The sequence below is a fragment of the Netta rufina genome, assembly GCF_964035555.1.
Source record: "Netta rufina genome assembly, chromosome: 2".
Taxonomy (NCBI): domain Eukaryota; kingdom Metazoa; phylum Chordata; class Aves; order Anseriformes; family Anatidae; genus Netta; species Netta rufina.
Genome location: NC_140124.1, coordinates 71,061,872 through 71,082,489, shown reverse-complemented (window position 1 = coordinate 71,082,489; position 20,618 = coordinate 71,061,872). Strand labels below are relative to the sequence as shown.

The 20,618-nt window shown below is 41.6% G+C and overlaps 1 protein-coding gene across 1 annotated transcript in view; it reads left to right on the top strand.

Annotated features, from left to right (window-relative positions):
- The window catches only part of MYO10 (myosin X), a gene marked incomplete at its 5' end in the record, with an annotated part of 161,414 nt that overhangs the window by 107,650 nt on the left and 33,146 nt on the right, over positions 1 to 20,618 (top strand).

Genomic DNA, 20,618 nt, shown 5'->3' with positions numbered 1-20,618 from the left:
ACTATGCTTTCGCACTGTTGCTTGTAGTATGTGAAATAACATGCAGATTGTGGGCACCTTAGCAAGAGGAACTAGTCAGTAAGCAAATGGGACCTGTTTTCTGTGTTCTGAAGTCTTTCATGCTCTGAGTATGCTTTGATTTGCAGCCACAAGGCAGCCAAAACCCCCATGGATGACAGAGTCTTTGCTGGCAGCTGGGTTCGATGAGCACGTGTGTGTAGCAACGTTCCTGATTACTGAGGGAGTGCAGTTTTGAAAAGCCTGTTTTCCCTGCTCCCATTTATTTCTGGAAGCCCCACAGCCCTCATAAAGCCCACCTGCTGCCACTAGAATATAAGAAGAATTTCCGTAACTCTAGTGTTTTTTCTTGTTTGTCCATTTGCATCCAAGTAAAGCTCATCTCTATAGTGCCAAAGTCACAAGGATTTGCCATGGTTGATGCAAGGACTGGGTGCTTGTTGTGTTTCCATTGCAAGAAAACCACGGAGTTCCCACTCCCATAGTCCTTGTTGTTCTCACAGTCTTTTTCCACTGGAATGCTCCATCCCTGATGAATTTGGCATATGCTACTGTATCTGCACATACATTTTACTAAAATTAAAGTTCTCACAGAATTAGCATCTATGAAAGCAGAAGCTTTAAAGAATCTTGAGACAGCTTCAGTCTCAGGAAACCATGTCTAATTGTAGGTTTCTGTGCAGAAAAAGAGATTTGGAAATTCCTGTAGACAGTCCCTTTCAAAGTGTGCACAAAAATTTCAATGAAAACTCACACAAAAGTGTTTGTCCTTGTTTTCCATTTGCTTTAATTTCATTGCAAGTTACCTGGTGAAGCTGTTGAATCAAATTAAAGAAATCCTATTTGAAGAACTAGATTGATGTTGTAGTAGGGAAAGGATCATGCATTTTACTTGTTGGAGCTGGCGCAGTAGAAGACCTGATGGGAAAAAAGGAGGAAAATAGTACATAATACTTGTGAATGACATTTTGCACTCAGGAAGGTATTCTCAGAATGCATTTCTGGAATTCAATATTTTAAGTTTTGTCTGCTGGGCACTGCTGTCTGTTCCTTCCATCTCACAGACATGGTGATTTTTAGTGCCAGTCTTGTGTAGTTTTTGGTATTGCTCCTGCTGCGACACCTCTGCAGGGGCAGGCCTGTAGATGACATCTGGCTCTTCTGTAGCTTGGCTGGATTCTGTGGATGTACATCATGTTAGAGTTGTCTTTCATAGTTCATCTGCCATATGACATGTTCCTTTTTTTCATCAAGACAAAGGAACACAGGGTGGGCTGGTTTGCATAGCTGTGAACCGGCACAGCTCAGAGGGACGTTAGCAACACATGAACTATCAGGGATTACCACATATGTGCCTCACTGTGCAGGGCTGGATAGAAACATAAATGCCAGAAACATTCAGATGAGATGCTAAAATGGAGAAATTAGGATGCTTTCAGTATGTTTTCTGTCTGTAGGTTTTACTCTGTGGTGGCAGTGACATGGAATGCTAAAATGCCACCCTTCAAAAGGTATTTAATTTAAATGGTGCTTGAGAATTAACAAATGATTTGAAAGAAAGAGACATTTTAATTGCTTTTTTGAAATATGCAGCATTAAAGGAGAGCTGGACCAGAAGGGCTCTGAAAGGAAAGAGCAGAAGTTGTGTTGTCAAGAGCAAAGCCTCTCAAACTACTCGTTACTCTCGTGACTGGGTACGAATAGGTAATATGTCTATCAGCGAGCATCCTCTGAAATTCTGGAGAGGAGGAGGTGGTACCTGAGAGCTATTTTACCATAGAAGCATGTTTGAATTCTGTAGGTGAATGAGGTTGAGCAGATGGAAGACATTCAAAGCTTTGAAAAGCAGAACATGCAGCAGACAGGACTTCCTCTGCTCTTCTAGTCATTAAAGTTTATTCATGTTGGATAAGAGAGATGATAATTTACAGTAATTATTTGATTTTTAATTGATCAAAAGTTTAATTTTCAAATATGTTACAGTGGCAAGCAAAAACAATTCAGCACATGCAATAAAATACTAAACATTTACATATCAAAGCAGGATCTACACTCATTAGAGCAATTTCCTAAAGGGAGCACATAGAGTACATGACCTTTTGTCACAAGACATTTCAGCAAGCAGGCCTCAGACAGAAGAACAGAGGACCCATTAATCTTTGGGAGACCCCTAAACAATCAGTCTATCTGTCTTCACAGTTTCCAGTCTCTTCTGACTAGCCATAACGTGGAAACTTTTCCACTTGGAATGCTTAATGAGTGTTTTCTGCTAATGAAGGGTCTTTCTCCTTCATTCCCTTCAACTTCAATGCAGCATTCAGAGCTACATATCATTTCATCCTTCTGAAATTTCACACAAGTTTCTCTGTTTTGTTTTTTTTTTTTTTTTTTCCTCATGTTTCTTTTCCTGCCTCCTTTTCTATCTGATAATGATTCATACTGGCAACCTTGCCTTTTCTGTTCTTCATCCATCCTTTCTGTGCATATTATTTGTTTGTTTTTTAGAAGTCTTTTAAAAACAAACTACATCTACTTCTACAGCAACTTAGCTGCATGTTTCTTCTAGGTTTGCTTTTATTAATAAAAAGTTGTTAAGCCTTTGTGCTTAACAACAGGAGACAGTTTGCGTAAATCTAAGTTCTGAACTGTCTATGCGATCTCTTCCAGGGACAGAAATTCTCCCATTGGCCAGAAGGAGCCAGCCTCAGACAGTTGGCTCAAGTGACTTCTCGAGTTCCCCTCCATTCAGAACTTTTCTTCAGAGTCTTAATGTTGGTATAATCCCTGTGGGTGGCCCCTACCCCTAGTGTTGGTGTTCTTCTCTGAAACGGCCTCATCTGTGCTGATCTATTTTAAAACTTTGGTTAGCACAGCTTGCTCCTGCTTTTGAGACAGGTTCAGCCACTGCTGTTTTCTCATGCATATAGGTAAGCAGGCTCAGGGCTTAATCCAGTTTGATCCTGATGGGCAAAATCCTGGTTTCACTAGAGTTGGCATGAAATTCTTGATGTAGACCAGATGTGGTTTTGTTTTTTGTTTTTTTTTTTTTTTTCTTTGAGGAACAGAAGTGCTGAGCCTCTATTGACTTTGCTTTCTGTTCATTTATTGTTGGTCTTATTCCTGTGTTGCAGTGATAGTCTAGCTACTGGCAAGATGAAAGCCTTCTTCTCTGAAGCGTTTGATCTCTGAAAGGGCATTTTTTTTTCTCTGCAGTTATTTTATATATATTTAATCTTTAAATTTAACTAGATGAGGTAAAGAAATGAGACAAAATTAAACCTGTATTGTAAACCTCTACTGCAAAGCTAGGGGTTACAGGGAGAAACAGGAAAACCATTAATAGCTTTGCAATTCAAAGAAAGGCTGGTACAAAAAGGTCTTTAATAGATTCCGTGAGGGTTACTGCTACTTAGGAGTACTGTCATCATGTGCATATTCATTCTGGGAACATTAGTATCAAGGCAGTAAGATTGCTAACAGCACTTCTGGGGACAGAGCCACTTAAAGGGATCAAGGTAAGGCTATTGGCACCTGCAGTGTGCTTTGAGGCATGGGTCATTAATAGCCATGAGACACTGTGGAATAGCAAGCAGCATGTCCCCTAATACCAAATAAGATGCAAACCTATTTCACTTGGCGTCTGAATGAAAATTGTACTCTTAATATAGCTCTGAATCATTACAGACATAAGTATGGCATGATAGCAACCTAAACACCAATTAGAAGTACAGCTCAGGAACGTGGTACAAAGGAGCAATGGAAGAACAGCTTGGTCCCATCTGCGACGATGATTGCACACAGGGTGTAGAGCAGGTACAAGTTCAGCAAAGGCAGTATGTGAACTGGTGGTCAGGCTGGAATTACAGTATCGTCATATTGAACCTTAACTCCATGAATTACTGAGTTTACCTTGTAGAGAGTTTTTTTGCAGAAATATGCATGAAAACAGAGCAACTGTAATGCCAATGCATCAAGAAACAGCCCTGACATAAAACCTGAATGATGCAGGATGGGAGGCTCTGAACTTCAAGGCTAAACCTTCAGCACAGGATTGTTAGCCATCAGGATAAAATACTTATTTTTAGAAATCTTTATTTTAAAAAAATCCTTAATACAGTGGTCTGGCTTCAAATTTTTATGCACATCCTACTGCAGTTGTATTGCAAGCATATACTTTATACACCAGCCTCAGTCTGTCAGCAGACTGGCATGTATGTAATCTTTGTGTTTTTTGTTGTTTGGTTGTGTGGTTTTTTGTGGTTTTTTTTTTTTTTTTTTTTTGTGTGTGTGTTTTTTTTTTTTTCTTCAAGAGGCTGAGCCCAGCAATTAAAACCTAAAAAACATTAGGTTCCAAATGGAGGCATCTTTATGGTTTACTGACTCAGTTGTAGAGCCTTGGGGTAGCCCTTCTGCAGTGAAGCTGCTATGGTTGCTGGTGCTGGGAGCTGGCACATTATGAGGTAAATTTGGCTGTCCATAAGGAGGGAACAGAAAGCCTGATCATTGCCCGTACAACTTCCCTGTTGTAATACTTTGAAAGTAAAGGTAATATATGATGTGGCCCACCTACAACTGCAGGGGGTGTGTGGTACTGTCTGTAGAAAGTTATGGTCTGGCAGTATTCATTTATAGGTGTGTAATTGCTCGTGTATTAGAGATCCTTCCTGCCTATTTTAAAAATTTGTCTTTAATCTCAGTTGTTCTCAATAAATATTTGTCTTAAGAAGGCTCTCTGGCTGCCAATTACTGCTGTCATTGCTGCTGGAGGAAGCAGAGCCGCAGGCTCTGAGTATGGATCAGACTTGCTGAGGCAGTCCGGGTATGGCTCAGAGCACTGCTCTTCGGGCTCATGCTCCTGGAGAGACCAGCCATTTCCCCAAAGCAGAGCATGTTTCCCTGCTCTCACATCTCTTGCCACAAGTACACAGGGCCAACTATGAACTATTTGTCCTTATTGCTTTAACTAGCTCTCATAAGGCTTTATTCTTCATCAGGAAGGCACAGTCATAAGGTGTGGCACCATGCCCAGCTGACACAGCTTAATTCAGCTACCTGGATCTTGTCGCCTTGGGTTTTGCAGAATTACATAGCTTCAAATCAAGACTTGTGGATTATGTCCCAGCTGCATCATTTTCTGGCACATCACTTGAGTAATTAATTAGGTCAGGCACTAGAAGACTCCTCAGGTAAAAGTGATGAAGGGAGTGGGTGTAAGGAAAGCAATCCTTGCTTGCACAGTGCCAGCAGTAACGTTACGTGTGGATCTGAACCCATGGAACAAGACGGTTCCTGCAGCGAGTCTTGTGCTGCACAGGCACTGCCCAGCTTCTGTGCTGTCTTCACACAGTGTGCCAGTATTGCTGCCCGGGGTGCCCCTTTATCCCTGTCTCAGAGCACAGCTGCTTGCTGGGCTGAAGCAGGTCGTTCCTCTCTCCAGGCAGTTGCCCAGACAGGCATGTCCTTCTTCTTCATCAAGTTTTGTTGCTAACTAAGCAGGGCTGACAAGGCATCCCTTTATTTAAGTGTATTAAGAGTTTCTTCCAGTGACCACGTGTAAGGACTGTAAAAAGGGAGGTGTTTAAAGCTCGAGAGCTGGGATGGGTGCTACTGGGGAGGGAGCAGGTGCTGTGTTGCAAAGATGGCATCAAATCCCAGGCAGTGCAGGCAAACAGACTTTTTTGAGTGTTTTGTGAAAGTGCCCAGTTGCCACGTTCTCCAGAAAGAGCATTTGGTGGGAGTCTGTCCACAGGTCGTTGTCAGATCTCTGATGGTAAATGTGGTGGTGTCCTTGCAGGAGCAGGCTGGGAGGCTGCATGGAGAGCAGACGCTGCTTTGGGAGGAGGTGGCCCAAGCAGCAAGCTCCAGACCAATTCTGTGGGGGGAAAAAGAAAAGCCTCGGGTTGGAGTGTTTTTCAAGTGCAATGCTTGCTGTGTAGTTATTCTTTCTGAGCTGATACTTGTAGTAGTTAAAAGTGAGAAGAACTTGGACTGCTGCAGCAGTTGTTCTGCCAGCAGCAGAGGGTCTTACTGGTCTTACTCTGCATTTTGCACTACCTGCTGGCTTCTTTGCGTGTTTTCTGAATTCCTTTGTATGTGGTTAGGTGGCATGGACAGGCATTTGCAGAATTGCAACTGCTGATCGCAAATCTGAAGTAGTTTCTTTCTATATATACCAAGCAAAGAACTTGGCTTTTCTTCCTTCTGGTGCATTGGCACCAAGTATTTGAATTGCAAGCATTGTCATGCAAATGCGTGTGTGGAAAAAGTGTGTACTTCATCAAGCTTTTGGAGTTTTCCTTTTTTAACTGCAACAACAACAACAAAAAAGTCCTCCCGCATCTCTAGGTGGCAATTTAAATTCAAATCCTGTTTGCTGTGTTCTCATGGTAACTACTACAAGGGAATATGCAGAGTCCATGATAAATAGCCATCGTTAAAACTCCAAAAGCGTAGCTGGGGCAGAGAGTATTGTTCTTTAGCAAAAACTTCAGCATTCGTAACTCCCTTGCTGAACTGTGTCTCAGGGCATTTTCTGCGTTTTATCTCTTAAGATTTAGGAATTTGTTGGCTGTGAAATATATTTACATTCTTGATGCTTATAAAGTGAGATTAGCCCTGCTGTCCTGTTAGTCAGGAATATCTACAGCAATTGCTGTAGAGCCAGCCCTCGCTAGGCTTGACTTCCTTTGAGTGCAGCAGGAATGAATTAAGCAAGTACAGCCAAAGATATCACATGAAAGACTTGAAATACCAGTGAGCTGAAGAAAGCCCTGGTCTGTGTGTGTGCATAGCTGCAACTGCTAAAGATTCAGTTTTTCACAATGGGTGAACGCTGAAGGGTGAAAAAGCCTTAAAAGGTAAGGGTCTAATTCATGCAGTTGTTTTTTGTGTGTGTGTGTTTTTTTTTCTTCTTCTAATAATTTTAATCTTGCATGCTTGGAGCTGCAGTGGACTTGTAGAAAGAGAAAAGAAAATGACTGGTGTTTGTCAGAGCAAGCTGTATTGGAAATGTTTCTGGTCTTGAATTTTCTTTTAAAGAGGTTAAATGTGTGCAGAATCAGGTTTATTAACAAATGACTAAATTACGGGTCTAATCATATTTTTGAACGCCAGGAGAACTTTCCTTCCAAGCGGTCTGCTTTACTAAATCATGCTCTGTTTGAAAGTTAAAGGAGTGATTGTTCGCAGAGCAGGAAAAAAGTCAGCAGAGCTGGAGCTGTGTGTGCAGAGGGGGGAAGATCTGAGCTGTGGCAATGGTCTGCTTTGTGGAGAAAGATTTTTTCTGTTGTTTAGCAATCCATGGCATAGATTCAGGAGAACCAGCTATGTAAAGTTTAGGAATGTAGTATCCCTGCACTTTATTACGGCATAAGGCACGGCTGTAGTTTGGCTTTGATTACATTGCAGAAAAGTGTCAGTGGGGATGAATGCATTCGGGGGTGGGAGAGTCCAGTGAGATATCTGCAGTACCCAGAGGTTTAAACTGCTCTTTTAGTTCTGGTGAAACTTGATGGGATGCATTTGAGACAGTAATTCTTTCACTGTAGAAACACAGGAAACTGAATGTGCCTGTATATACATTAGTAACATAAAGGATATTATGACAGCATTGTATTTTGTCTTTGCTCTGTGTCATTTGCCCCCTTCTGCCCCCCATGAAACAAACCCCACAGCCCAGCAAGTAGAACAGCTCTGTTCTGGGATCTTCGTTTTGCTCTTGCTTTCCCACTTAAAGAGCTTGCCTCTGCGAACATTAGAATTCAGCCACAGGGTAGAAAATTAGTCTAAAATTGCTTGAGAGAACCTGTTGTGAAGGGAATGGGTTTGATCCTGTGTCATTGAAGTCTATGGGAGTTTTATTCTGGTCTCAAGACGAGCAACCCTAGATTTGCCTTGCAAATCTAGATGGAGGTGATATGATCTGATAAAGTGCATATGGGACTGGGAAAGGGAATTCTCATAACTCCTGATTGTTCTTCTCGCACTGATGTTAAGATACGTCCTTTTAAACCCCAAGTGGTAACAGTGGCGGTAGGTCAAAAAGTAGGTGGTATTTTTGTTGTGTGGAACATGAATTAAAGGTATTTGGTATTTCTTTTGCTGAAACTGCTTAGCTTCAAAAAGGGGAGCGTTCATTTTGTTTCTCATTTGTTATTTGCTTATTTAAAAAAAAAAAAAAAAAGTACTTACGAGCTGTGTACCTTGCAATATAAATAGAAGCATAATAACATTGATATTTTTCAATACAGCTAGATTGCTGATAGGAATTATCTGGAAGTTGTAGTACTGTCCCAGCTATTCACAAATCTTTGTCAGAGGCACCCTCAGAATATAAAAATCATGTTAAGAGTGAATGGTAATGTTGAAGAGTAGACTTGGGTCAGTTCTTAAACTTTGTTTTCATATTTAACTGTACCTGTGAATGTGTGTATGGCTTTTGTTAGTTTAATCAGAGTGTACTGCAAATAAGCAAAGACTTCATGGGAGAAAAACTCACTGTGATAAATTGACAAGGGCTAAGTACAACTGCAGTCACCTTGTAACATACTTCAAACATGAAACATTGGCTGAAATGTCATCAATGCATCTTAATTTTGTTGAAAACACTCAGAAATTGTTTTCTAGTGTTTTTAGGAAGTTGATACATCTAAGAAGCAAGGCATGTCCATTCTTAACACTGTTGTTATGTCAATGTTAGAGAAATGAGATTGCATTTTTAGTTGTATGAAGTAGAATTTAGTTGTAAAATCCATGTTGTAGGACAACAGCTGAGTCCTACCTGCATGATGGCAATTAGCCTGATCTACAGGAAGAGTTTGAGGTTGCTGTTGTTGGTCTGTCTCCCCCAAGCTCCTGATGTGTGCTCCCTGCTCCAGCAATAAGGAGCTGGACGGCAGGACTCAGCTCCCTGGAGCTTTGCCGTGGAGGTGGTAGAAAGCAGAACTCTGCAGGCTCTGTGGACAGCATTAATTTTGTTGTTCGGTCTCAAGCACGGGGTAAGTGTACACTTCAGGCATCCGGTCTGCAGAGTTCCTGTTTTTCTGCACATGAGCCAAGAAGCAGTTTGCACTGTGTAAATCATTCAGGCCACTGAGAAGTTTCTAGTTTTGGCTGCCACCTTGGATTGTCTCACACACCTGTGAGCATTACACAATGTTTGGTGTAGAAAAGGCAAGTTTGTTGCCGAACTAATGCTGTGCTATATTTTCAGAGCTGACATGATGAGATCTATAATGGCATTTTCAAAACTTACTCTCTGTGGACCTGGAAATCTTAAACATTAGGTATGTAGTAACTAGGGGATTTGGGTGGTCTCAAACTTTTTATAATCAAGCAAAGATAAAGTAGATGAATTGAGAGAATATATCCACTTCCAGAAAGCCAGATAAATGCCAAACCTTTTGTGACACTGGCTTTCTCAAATGAATGGCTGCCCCAGATTCAGCATGAAAAGGACCAGTATGTCTACCTACAGTTTGTCCAGCCACACAACTTGTGCATATTTAGCCAAAAAGAGATGGTGTCCAGCCTCAGAGCTACGCTATCATTAACTAAGTAGTCTTTCAAAGGCAGAAATGGTGACGTTTGCTAAAAGTGGGCCAGCACTGAAGTTAGCATCACAGAAGTTGTTAATGTAATCAAATCGTTCACAGAGCAAACAAAATCCTGTTTAGGAAAGCTGATTCTATCTTCAGTGTCTCTTTCTGACTTAAACATGTAAGGGTTCTGTTTTGTTGTATACTTAGTGCCAGTGTATAAATTTCTCATAGAAGAAATTGCTGTTCAGCCATCCAAAATTGCTGTTTCCCTGTGACCACTGGCATGCTCAACCTAGAGCATCTCAAGATCAGCCAAATTCTTAAAGGGCATATACATCTTATTGGCTTCAGTGAGCATGTCTGAATGGTTTGCTTAAGTTATTCATGCTGCTTTGGGTGTGCTGGTCAGCACATAATAGAGTACCTGGAGCCACAATGCCTCTTGTCACACAACTTTGAAAAAAAAAAAAAAAAAAAGAAGAGGAAAGCGAGGCATATGTGCAGCACTCTTACAACTGTGTACCCAGACTGAAGTTGCAAGTCAGCTGTGCAAAGAAGGAAGATGCTTCACACCTGTTGCTCCAGTGAAGTGCAGTCCACAATGCTCTTCAGTCCCAGGAAAGCCTAGGCTGAGTATGCCAGCAGTGAAAATGCATCTTACCAGTCATGGAGTCTCATGATTGTATTTTCCAGATTTTCTGATCATGGTGAAGAGGGATAGAGGAAAATACATTTCTGGGGGGCAGTAAGAGCCATGTTCTTATTTAAATGTGACACAGCAGATTGTAAAACCATAAGTAAGGCAGAGCTTTTTTCCACAGGATTTTTTTTTTTTAATTAATTTTTTTTTTTAATTTTTTTAATTAAAAAAAAAAAATTGAGTCAACTAAGCATGTGCTTCGTGTAACTAAGAAAAGATGGAACTTGCCTTAGGGAAACAAAGGGCCATTGATCAGTGTCCCTGAATGTAAATTCTGCATGCTTCATGGAGATGAACAGTGAGATTCCAGTTAAATCACTGAGGTGGCAGTTGAAGGTTAAATTAATTAGGCACTGATGTCATTTTATCATCTATTATAATTCGTTCTCTACTTGAATGTGTATCTATATATTTATACAGATACTTATACTATATATAAATATCCACATATTCATATAGATACACACATGCAGTTAGATCACTTAATAGCTGTATTAATTGTTTTTTTAAAATGGCATATTGATGTTAAGGGAGAATTCTTGCCATCTATTTTGGGTAACTCTGAATCATGCAAATACTGCAAAGTCAGTTGACTCTGTAGTTAGCTCTTATTTCACAAGCTACATGGGAACTGGAACAAACAAGTACATGTAAGTTGGTGCATCTTTTTTTGTGAGAGCAACTTTTTTTGTGAGAGAAAAGTATACAGTGACTTTGTTTGCAAGCGTTAGCGTTTGCCAATATATTATCTATAGCAATGAAATCACAGTGTCCTTTTTGTTTGTTTTTGGTCTGCCAGGTGAAATTGTTAGCAGTGCTGGTAGGAAGCGTGGGTAGCTAGCTGCTGCTCTAGCCAAGCTTCTGCTGCTGCTGTTGACTCATCTGTTCCTTCAGCCTGGACGCCGCAGCAGCACGGCAGGGAATATAGGGGGAAAGAGGTCCTCCACCCTTTGTTTAGATAGTATATCAAGAAATCGCTAAAGAGGTTTTTTGTTTGGCTTAAGGTGGAAATTTCAGAATTAACAGAAAAAAAATAAATTTGATTTTGATGTGGTACTCTCAAACATCAAAGAACTCATGTAGGAGGCTTTCTAACTCTTAATTAAAGATGGGGGATCTGTTGTCTTTCAACAAAGGAGTCCTAGGAGAACTAATGCATTGCCTTTTTCTGTGATATGCACATACAGAAGAACAAACAACTGCCTTCATTTTCTGTTCTTCCCCTGCAAACACACACACAGATGTGTGCGCATTTCAGTTGGCCTTGGTATCTGGTGTTCTAGCTGGGTGTAGATTTGCAGAGCAAGCCCTGAATGCATAATGTAAGAATGTGTAGAGATAGAAGAGCAGCAAGAATGAAGGACCAAATCCTAAAAAAAAAATGCCAAAGTTAGACTGATGCTATCTGAGACGTGCTGAGATAAAAGAAGCAGGAGTAATTAATGTACTGATTATACGGGATTAAGCTGGGTCATTTATCCAGGCCATCACACAACTCTAGTCAGCCAGATAGATGTCTGTGCTGATCATGGGGATCCTCCTGACTTCCTTCTGTAAGCTTGATAGTCCTTCTGCACGCTATAACACCATATCTGAATGTAAGTATCTGAAGGATCTGAAATACACTCTTACAGGTTTTAAAACTTAAAGCAGCCCCTGGATGTCCTGGGCACCCCTAGACTGAAGGAGGTCCTTGGTAGTGATGATAGCAAGTTTTATGAGGCAGTGGAAGGGGTAACTTCGGCATGGAGAGCTGTGCAAGCTTGCAGCTCCCGCAGGCTGAGCACAGGGGTCCGGGGGGGCCGAGAAGCGCTTGTGCCTTGGGAGCGCTGGCTGCAGCAGTGCCATGACCCAGCAGTGAGAGCCGGGGGCCATGCAGTGAATGGAGCCCTGTGCCTTTGCCGGGATGGGAATAATCTGCCCTTTCAGTGCAGCCCGACCTCTGGTTTCCCAGCAACTCAAAGCTGCATGGCAGAATATTTTGCAGCGTTCCTAATTTACACATATCAGATATTGGCTGGGATTGAAACCTGGCTAATTTCCCATTATGACTTTCTGACAAAAGGCTTGATACCTGAAGAAGAAGAGAGAGGACTCCTTAGGAGATAACTCTTTTAATTCGGATCTTTTCCTCGATGCAGGAATTGCACTGGAAAGTTGACTTCCTTGCAAAAGCAGCACATCTGTGTGTTATGTTGTCTCTTTATTCTGTAGGCTTCTCTGTTGGTCTGGTGAGAGAACAAACTTTGTGTAGGAGCGAAATGCATCAGAGAAAAAGAAAACCACTTGTGACTGCATTACTGAAAAAGGGTGCGATCAAGTGCTACTTCCTAATGTTGCTTGAGTCCAGTTTTTGATTTTCAACTAGAAAGTTGCTGGCCTTCGTGGACATGCAACAAGCACATACGCTCCACATCTAATTAAAAATAACTCAAACTTGTTTATTACTTTTAAACTTTATGGTTTTCAGAGGTGTGATTCCTGATTGTTGTAAGATTTTTCCTTTTTTTAAAGGTTGGAGTTGATGATGTGAAGGATTTTTTTGTTACTTGGTGCCAAATGCGTGAAGGGTTTGTAATGACTTAATCTAAGCTAGTCCACAGTGCTGCAGCCTGTGTCTTAGAAAGTCAGCCAAACTTCCCTTGCTGGACTGTCAAATACTTGCATAAGAAATGAACCTGCTCCATGCCAAGATGAAGCTTGTGTCTGGGAAGTGCAGTTTTGGATTACAGTGAGCACTGTGGGTCAGGTGCTGGGCGTCTCCTTCCTATCCTTGACACAAAGTCCGTGTTTGGGAATTCCCATATCAAAGGTTATAGAAGCCAGCACTGAGCTTTTTAAATAAATAAATTAGCATTTTTTCCAGAAACAGAGTGCTGAAAGGGGACCGCTGAGATCATTTAGTTGAACCAGCTGCATGGCAAACTGTAGGGAAAATAGCACCTGCTGGAAGAAGGAAGTCCGGCATTTTCTTGAAGGGTCTAGTGGTTTTAGAGGGTCCCACCATCAGGAGTAAGCAATTCCAGTTAACACATTTGAGGGGAGTGGGGAAAAGTCATGCCTTCTAGTTTAAATATGTCTTCTGTTGATTTTCATGCTCTTTATGTGTTTATCTGCTACACTTTAGAAACTGTTGTTGAAGGTAAACTTTTAGTTTAGCTACTTACAGATTATCATCAAGGCCTTGCAGGTTTCTTACTGATGAGCTTCTCAAGGCTCTTATTGAAGTCCCTTGCTGCTTTTCTTCAGTCTGATCTTTATTCTCACGACTCTTCTCTAAATGCTTTCCAGTTTAGCATCTTCCTTTATTGCACTTCAGATTTGGATGCAATATTTCAGTAGCAGTCACACAGCTGAGGAACACAGGATAGCCCACAAATCACTAAACTGACTTCTTAAATACCAGAGAATTTTTAGCATTCTCTTAAGAGCAATGCCCCAAAACAGAAGACTCAAGTCCTAAATGGCATTCAGGTATGCAGTCCTAAAGGAAGAGAGTGTGCCCAGATCAAGAGGAAGTGGCAGGTTGGTGTCCTGGGACTGAAACTCAGGTCAGTGTGATTTGGATTTACTGTTCATCTGCCGCTCTCCTTGTGCTTCATGAACTGGTGTCTTTGTCCTCCTGTGAGTGCAATGTTAGCTCCTTCCACCCACGTGTAGCCAGTAAGGTCTTGTGACTGAAATTGAGGTTATTCCCAGCCATTTCTACCTCTTTATTTCTACTTGCAATAGGGAAGAAGAGATGATATCCCTGTATCTTCTCCCTTTCTATGGAGCTGCAGCCTCCATAAGCCTCTGTAAGCCTCCAAAAGGCTTGCTTCGTTTTGTGTCACCCTGGGAAAGCAAGGAGAATTGCAACAGTGGTGACAAAAGTCATCTGCAGTACTATTTCAGGATGCTTAACACACTACCACTGCTGAAGTAATACTGTTAGCATTTTAGTGAGAACTAGCTATTTGGAGGGTTTCACAGACTAAAGTGTGAGATTACTTGTAGTAATGCTACAGTAGACATAAAAAAGTAGACAGGATTAGGTTCTTACAGTGATAGTAACAAGAAATGGTTTTACATCTATGTCAGGCTTCAGCCATGTAAGATGAAATTAATCTTAGTAACAGGTTCTCAAGTATTTTTGTCCTAATTTTCTACCCCCAATAAACCTTTGGATCTTTCAAGAATAAAAGCATGATACTAAACACCATTATCTGTGCCACGCAGGCAAGAAAAAAATCCCATTATAATAACCATCTTAAAATGGGATTTACTGCTTTTAGATACAGAAATGGACTTATGGCCAGCCTGCCGATAAACTGTCAAATTAAAAAAAAAAAAAAAAAAAAAAAAGTCGAAAAGTCTGCTGTAAACGACTAAAAGTATGGTGAAAAAAAATGAAAACACAACATGGCATGGGTGGAGTCCTGGTCTGTCTAAGTTATCTAGAGTCACTGCTGACCTGGAGGGTCAGGATTTCACCATGTGCAGTTGGTTTGTGTGCAGGCTCAGCAGACATGGAGCAGTGTATGTATGGCACAGGCATGTGGCATTGTTCTCTTGACCATTGTAATGAACAATGGTGATACTGGTGTTGGCTGTCCTGACACAGGGTTGGTAAGGGAGGACAGCTGTCCTTGCAATTAGTACCTCACAGTGTGTTTCTTCATGGTATGTCTGTAGCTATCAGGCAGCCTGATCGATCTGATTGATTCTCTTCAGGAGAGGCCTGCTGACCGATCACAATGTGGGGAGAATGAGGCCAGATCAGGGTTTAGTCTGCACGGGTTGGAGGTTTTAATTAGGAGGACCTCAGATGAAACGGCAATGGATTACTCACAGGTGGAGAAGGAGGGTCCATAAAAAGTTCCAGCTGGGGTCTCTGCTGTGAGTTGCACCTTCTGGTGCTGCCCTGGAGCCCTGCCAGAGCTGCTCCAAATCTTAAATCCCACTTTTTCCAAATGCTCTTAATTGTCTGTCTCACATGGATGGTTCTGCAGCCACTGTTTGGGGACAAATGGCTGTGAGACCTGCTGTGCATTTCAATGGACTCGCTAAATAATGTATTCAAGTAGCAAAGGCTCACTTCAGCAAAAAACTTAGCCTGAGCAGAGAAGGCTCTAAACATACTCAGATAATTTAGGCTTAAATACTGGAGATTTCTGTGCCTTTAACAATCTGTTCCTGTTCCATGAAGTTTTAATTAGTGTGTAAGAAATTATACACTGTCATTTTGAGGAGGTTGCATTCCTCTAGGTTTTTAAATCACCACTAGTGAGAGAAGTAGACAAATCCTGTCTTCAGATACCTTTAGAAAGGAAGGTTCACAAAGAGGCTGTTGTGTTTTCTCAGGGTAGCATTTAGTTCATGAGAAACACCCAAAAATAAAATTTATCTGAAATGCAAGACTACAGGGACACCGACTAGCAAACACATTTAAATAGCTCCAGGATTGTTAGTTTGACTGTTGTCGATGAAAGTAAAAAATCACAGCAAGCCAGTCAGAATCATTTCAGCATCCTTCCCCCAGTTATGAAGCTAGTTCGAATTCTTATCTTTGCTACAGACAAGCAAGACCTGAAATGTGACATCTTTGTCAATGGACCTAGCTCAGTAGTGTTCCTGACCCAGTTGAAATCGTTAAACTTCAGTGCAAAGGGTCAATGTGGAAATACCAACTGCTGCATAGCTCTTAAATGGCTGCTTTCTTTAAAATATCCTTGAGATGTCCTTACTTGTTAAGTAAGCTGAATGACAGGCAGAGGATAAATACAAAACCATTTTTACATTAATTTATTAAGTTTCCTCCTTTGACTGTTTTGGTACAATGGAAGAACTCTAAAATTACCATGTTCTTTCTATGCAATATTATTTTTAACACTGGCATCTCTAACCTGCTGCATGAGTGTGACAAAATTCTGAAGTTTGTCACTTACCTGAGCTGTTTAGGGTTGGGAGATAAATCATGCGGGTCAGATGCGGTATTTGGAATTGCGGAGAAGATCAGTTAATCGTGTAAACGCTTGCTGCTGGTAAATGTAGTGCTTTCATGTTCAGACCTGTAGAGATTATATAAATGAGACAGCATATCATTATTGAGTTAGCAGTGAAATCTGACCTGGCGTTTGCCAGAGATTTTTTTTGAGGCATAAGTGTTGATTTAATATATGTATGCTCTTTTTTTCTGTCAAGTTACCACCAGCAGTGTTAGTATTTTTTAAAGGATTTTTTTTTTTTTTTTTTGGGGGGGGGGTGGGGAGTGGGGGGAAGGGGGTTGTGTGGAAACCCAAGAGAATTTGGACATGCAAAAATGCAAAATACTGTTATTTTATGTTTATTCAAACAGTGCTTGACTTTCTGCTGCCATGAAGTGGAAATATGAAATAAACCTTTTAGCTGTGACATATTCTTTGTTTTTATCCTGCTGTACTCTCATGGTATTTGTCTGTGTAGACATATACATACTCTGGGATAATGAGGAAACATCTTCAAAAACAAAGCCAGCATCAAACTTGCTGCTTTTTTTGACTCAAATCTCTTCCAGCTACATTTCGTTGCATACTTGACAAGACCATAGAGGGTTTATTTTCTTAATCTTTCTCTGCATGGTCTTAGATATGTGGAATCGATGCTTTGCTTCTTTGGAGAGGACATGCAGATTTTCGTGCTCTTTCTGCTCTAAGTGTAGCAGTTCTGGGGTTGAAACCCTAGTGAAGGAGCAGACACTATCAGAGTTGGCAGTGCAAGGACTGAACAGTGGGTGGCTGGAGGAACAGGGGTAGAGAGGTAAGATGGTTTGTTCATGGTAGGACAGTGACCAATGTGGACGGCACTGCAGTTCAGGGCCCTTGAATGACAGCAAGAGTGCCCTAGACCCTGCCCATATCCTGTCTTTGCAATGTATTCTCCTATTGAGACTGCAGCCATTTCCTTTTCACTTCTTTCAGTTTGTTGGACTGAATCCTTGGCATGAGTAGAGGCTGCCAAGTAGTGTGCGTGGATAAGAATCACTGAGTGTCACGTGGTTTAATAAAGACAAACAGTGGGAATGCAGAGATTTTCCTATCAGTTCAGCTAGACTAGGTATTACAAGTTATTTTATTCACGTTTCAAATCTGTCTAGGAGAAAAGCCTGGCATTAGTTTTGACTCAAGGAGTTGCTGATGGAGATCAGTGGACCATGGGGAAACTGTTTCAGAAAGATCTGGTTTAGTAAGTCCCCTGTGCAAGCAAGGGTTATTTTATTTCTGGGGGGGGGAAAAAAAAAAAAAAAAAGATACCAGTGCACCTTGGGATGCAAAAACCCACTACAAGGCAGGGGAAGACTGACCTCTTTTTAATTCATGCTACTTTTTTCCAGAGTTAAATTGCCAAGACTTTGTTCTAGGAGTGAAGAAGAATAGATTTAAAGAACTATGACAGTGAGAAAAGTTACCATTTTTTAAACAAAAAGTTACTTTTTCATATCCTTGTGTCTGTTGTTCATCTTTTCCATCTCTGTACATATCATCCTACTCAAATTGTCACAGCACGATCTATAAGCAAGGCACTGGTATTTTTTTTTCCCTCCTCATCTCTCTGTGAAGTTCCTCCTGCGTAAATAAAATCTGTGAGACTGTATGTAATCTGTCATTATTGTGGCTGTGCTTTTCTGAGGCAGCTAGTAGTTCTGGGATGAAAAAAGATGTCTGACTGGTGAAAGTCAATTATCCTCATTGTCTGAATGGAGCAAATGATCTGCAGAACAACAACACAAAAGTTTTGTGTGTGTGGTATTTGCTTGGGGCCTCCATTATGGTGCTGTCCAGGGAAAAGGGATGTTGTTCTTCCCAACCTCAGTCAGACTGTAATCTAAGGAACGATTTTATAGTGAAAATTATGCGTAGGTGTTAGATGTCTATCCTAATGGCTTCTTTTAATTGTGATTTTAGGCAGAAGCTTTGCCCTTTAGGAGGCTCACAGCATATCAGAGCAATCATTTAGCAGTTTAAGGAGCCACAGTCTCGCCAGCACAGACTCCAGGTCACATTAAAGCCTTGGCATTAGTGCTGTCTGGCCCAAACTCAGGGGAAACTTTTGAATTCTGGAAATGATGCATTACAAGTTGTACTGTGAAAGAGTGCACTGAAAAAAAAAAAAAAGAAGAAAAAAAAAAAAAAGAAAAACCCCAAACACCTTTATCAAGTAGAATAGTCCTGACTTGTAGCTATCAAAGTGTAAGAAATTCCACGTAGATGTTGCTCAGTACCTGAATGTGGCTGTGACCCATGTGAGTCCATAGCCTTTGTCTGGCAATTTTGTGCATTGGAGGGGTTTTGGAGGGGTTTAGTGGTAAAAGTGAAATGTTTGTGTTCCTCCCATGGGCAGGGACACCTCCCACCAGACATGGCCTTGAATATTTCCAGGGATGGGACATCTGCAGCTTCTCTGGGCAACCTTTTGTAGTGCCTTACCACCTCTGAGTGAAGAATATCCTCCTAAATTCTTTCTAATATCCAATCTAAACATACCCTTTTTCAGTTCAAAACCATTAATTATTCCTTGCTGCTACGCTCCCTGACAAAGAGTCCCTCCCCAGCTGTCCTGCAGGCCCCCTTTAGGTACTGAAAGGCTACTGTAATGTCTCCCCAAAGATAGGTGAAATATCCTTTGCATGGATATTTTGTGCTGTTCTACACTTATCACTGCTGTGGCTGTTGAGTGTAGTTCAAGTGGAGGTGGTCATTGTTCTCCATCTTAGAAGTTGTCTGCAGTGGCATGTGTATAGTCCTTGTGCCCTGCTTCAGTAAATGCTTCTGCAATTGATTCGTAAGTGCGAGGAGCCCTGCTGACTGGAAGTTGTGCTTAAGGTTATCCCTGCCTGTAAGCATTTATGTGACTGAGGCTGAAACCCCCTGTGTCCACAATGGGAAACTACCCGATGTGAAATGTATCACCAAGTCATAAGGTGCTGAATGCTGAGATATGGTGCACAGGACTGCATTTCTTATTTCTTCTGGTTGTTTTCATAAGACATGGGAAACCATGGATGCATTTAATCGTTTTGGGTTTTGGCTCCCTCCCTGCCTGGCTGCAGCTCTCCTTGTTGCTCAGGTCTGAAGAGTTTCTGGGATGGCCCAGTTAAAAAACCCCCAGGTGATGGGAGCTCTGTGCCTTCTGGTTCTTCATATTGAGAAGGGTAGGATAGAGTCCATCAAATCTCTTACCACTGCCCCCAGGGTTACTCAGAGCAGCCAGATTTGTTACTGGTGTAATTCCAGTGATAAACCAGGGTAGGATTTGACCCTCCAATTTAACAGTCTCGTGTCTTGGAGTAATTAAAAATAGTTAGTAATGGAAAGTGAAGGAAATTCACTGATGTAAAAAAATTGCACTGGTCTTTGTGTTGCTTTGCTGATACCACATTAACATCTCTTGAAGTTTGTTGAGTTTTGGCTTAAAAATCCAAGCTTCTGAAGTTGGGTGACACTGACAATCTCAGCTGTTGGTGACAAAACAAGGCTGTTTCTAACTTCTGTAGTTGCAGGAAAAAAAAGTCTTGAAAATGTTTCTTCCCTTGTGAATCAAAACATGGATGGAAATGAAAAGGTTTTTTATTCTTAAAAAAAAAAAAAAAAAAAGTAATGAGTAATGATCATTCAAACCAGCCTTGTGGCTGACTTCTGACTTGTTAAGTGCCTGGGGCTGGTGTTAAAAGGATTAGGTAGTTGAGCAGCCAGCTGGCTCTGAGCAGGAGGCCCTCCTTCAGGGAGGGAGAGATGTCCATCTGTCCATCCACAGTGTCGCTGCCGGGCTTTACTGTATCCGCTCCCATTCTCACATCTGAACACGCTGTCCTGACCACAAGTCTGGCGGGGAATGCTGCACTTTAAGCCAACATGTGTAGGGGTAGAAGGACCTCATCATGGCCTACAACTTCCTCACGAGGGGGAGTGGAGGGGCAGGAGTCAATCTGTTCTCTTTAGTGACCAGTGATAGGACCTGAGGGAATGGTGTCAAGCTGTGACAGGGGAGGTTCAGGCTGGACATCAGGAAGAGGATCTTCACCGACGGGGTGGTTACGCACTCGAATGGGCTCCCCAGGGAAGCAGTCACTGCACCAAGCCTGTCAGAGTTTAGGAAGTGTTTGCACTGTGCACTTACATGTAGTCATGTGGTATAAACTTTTGGGTAGAGCTGTGCAGTGCCAGGAGTTGGACTCGATGATCCTTGTGGGTCCCTTCCAACTCGGGATATTCTATGGTTCTGTGACAGAACCCTGAACCCAACAGCAGCCACTGTGGTGCAGTGGATGCAGCTCCTGAGCCTCCCTGGGATGCCACGTGCCTGTCTCAGTGGGCAGCAGCAGCTGTTGGTGGCTGAATTTCTCC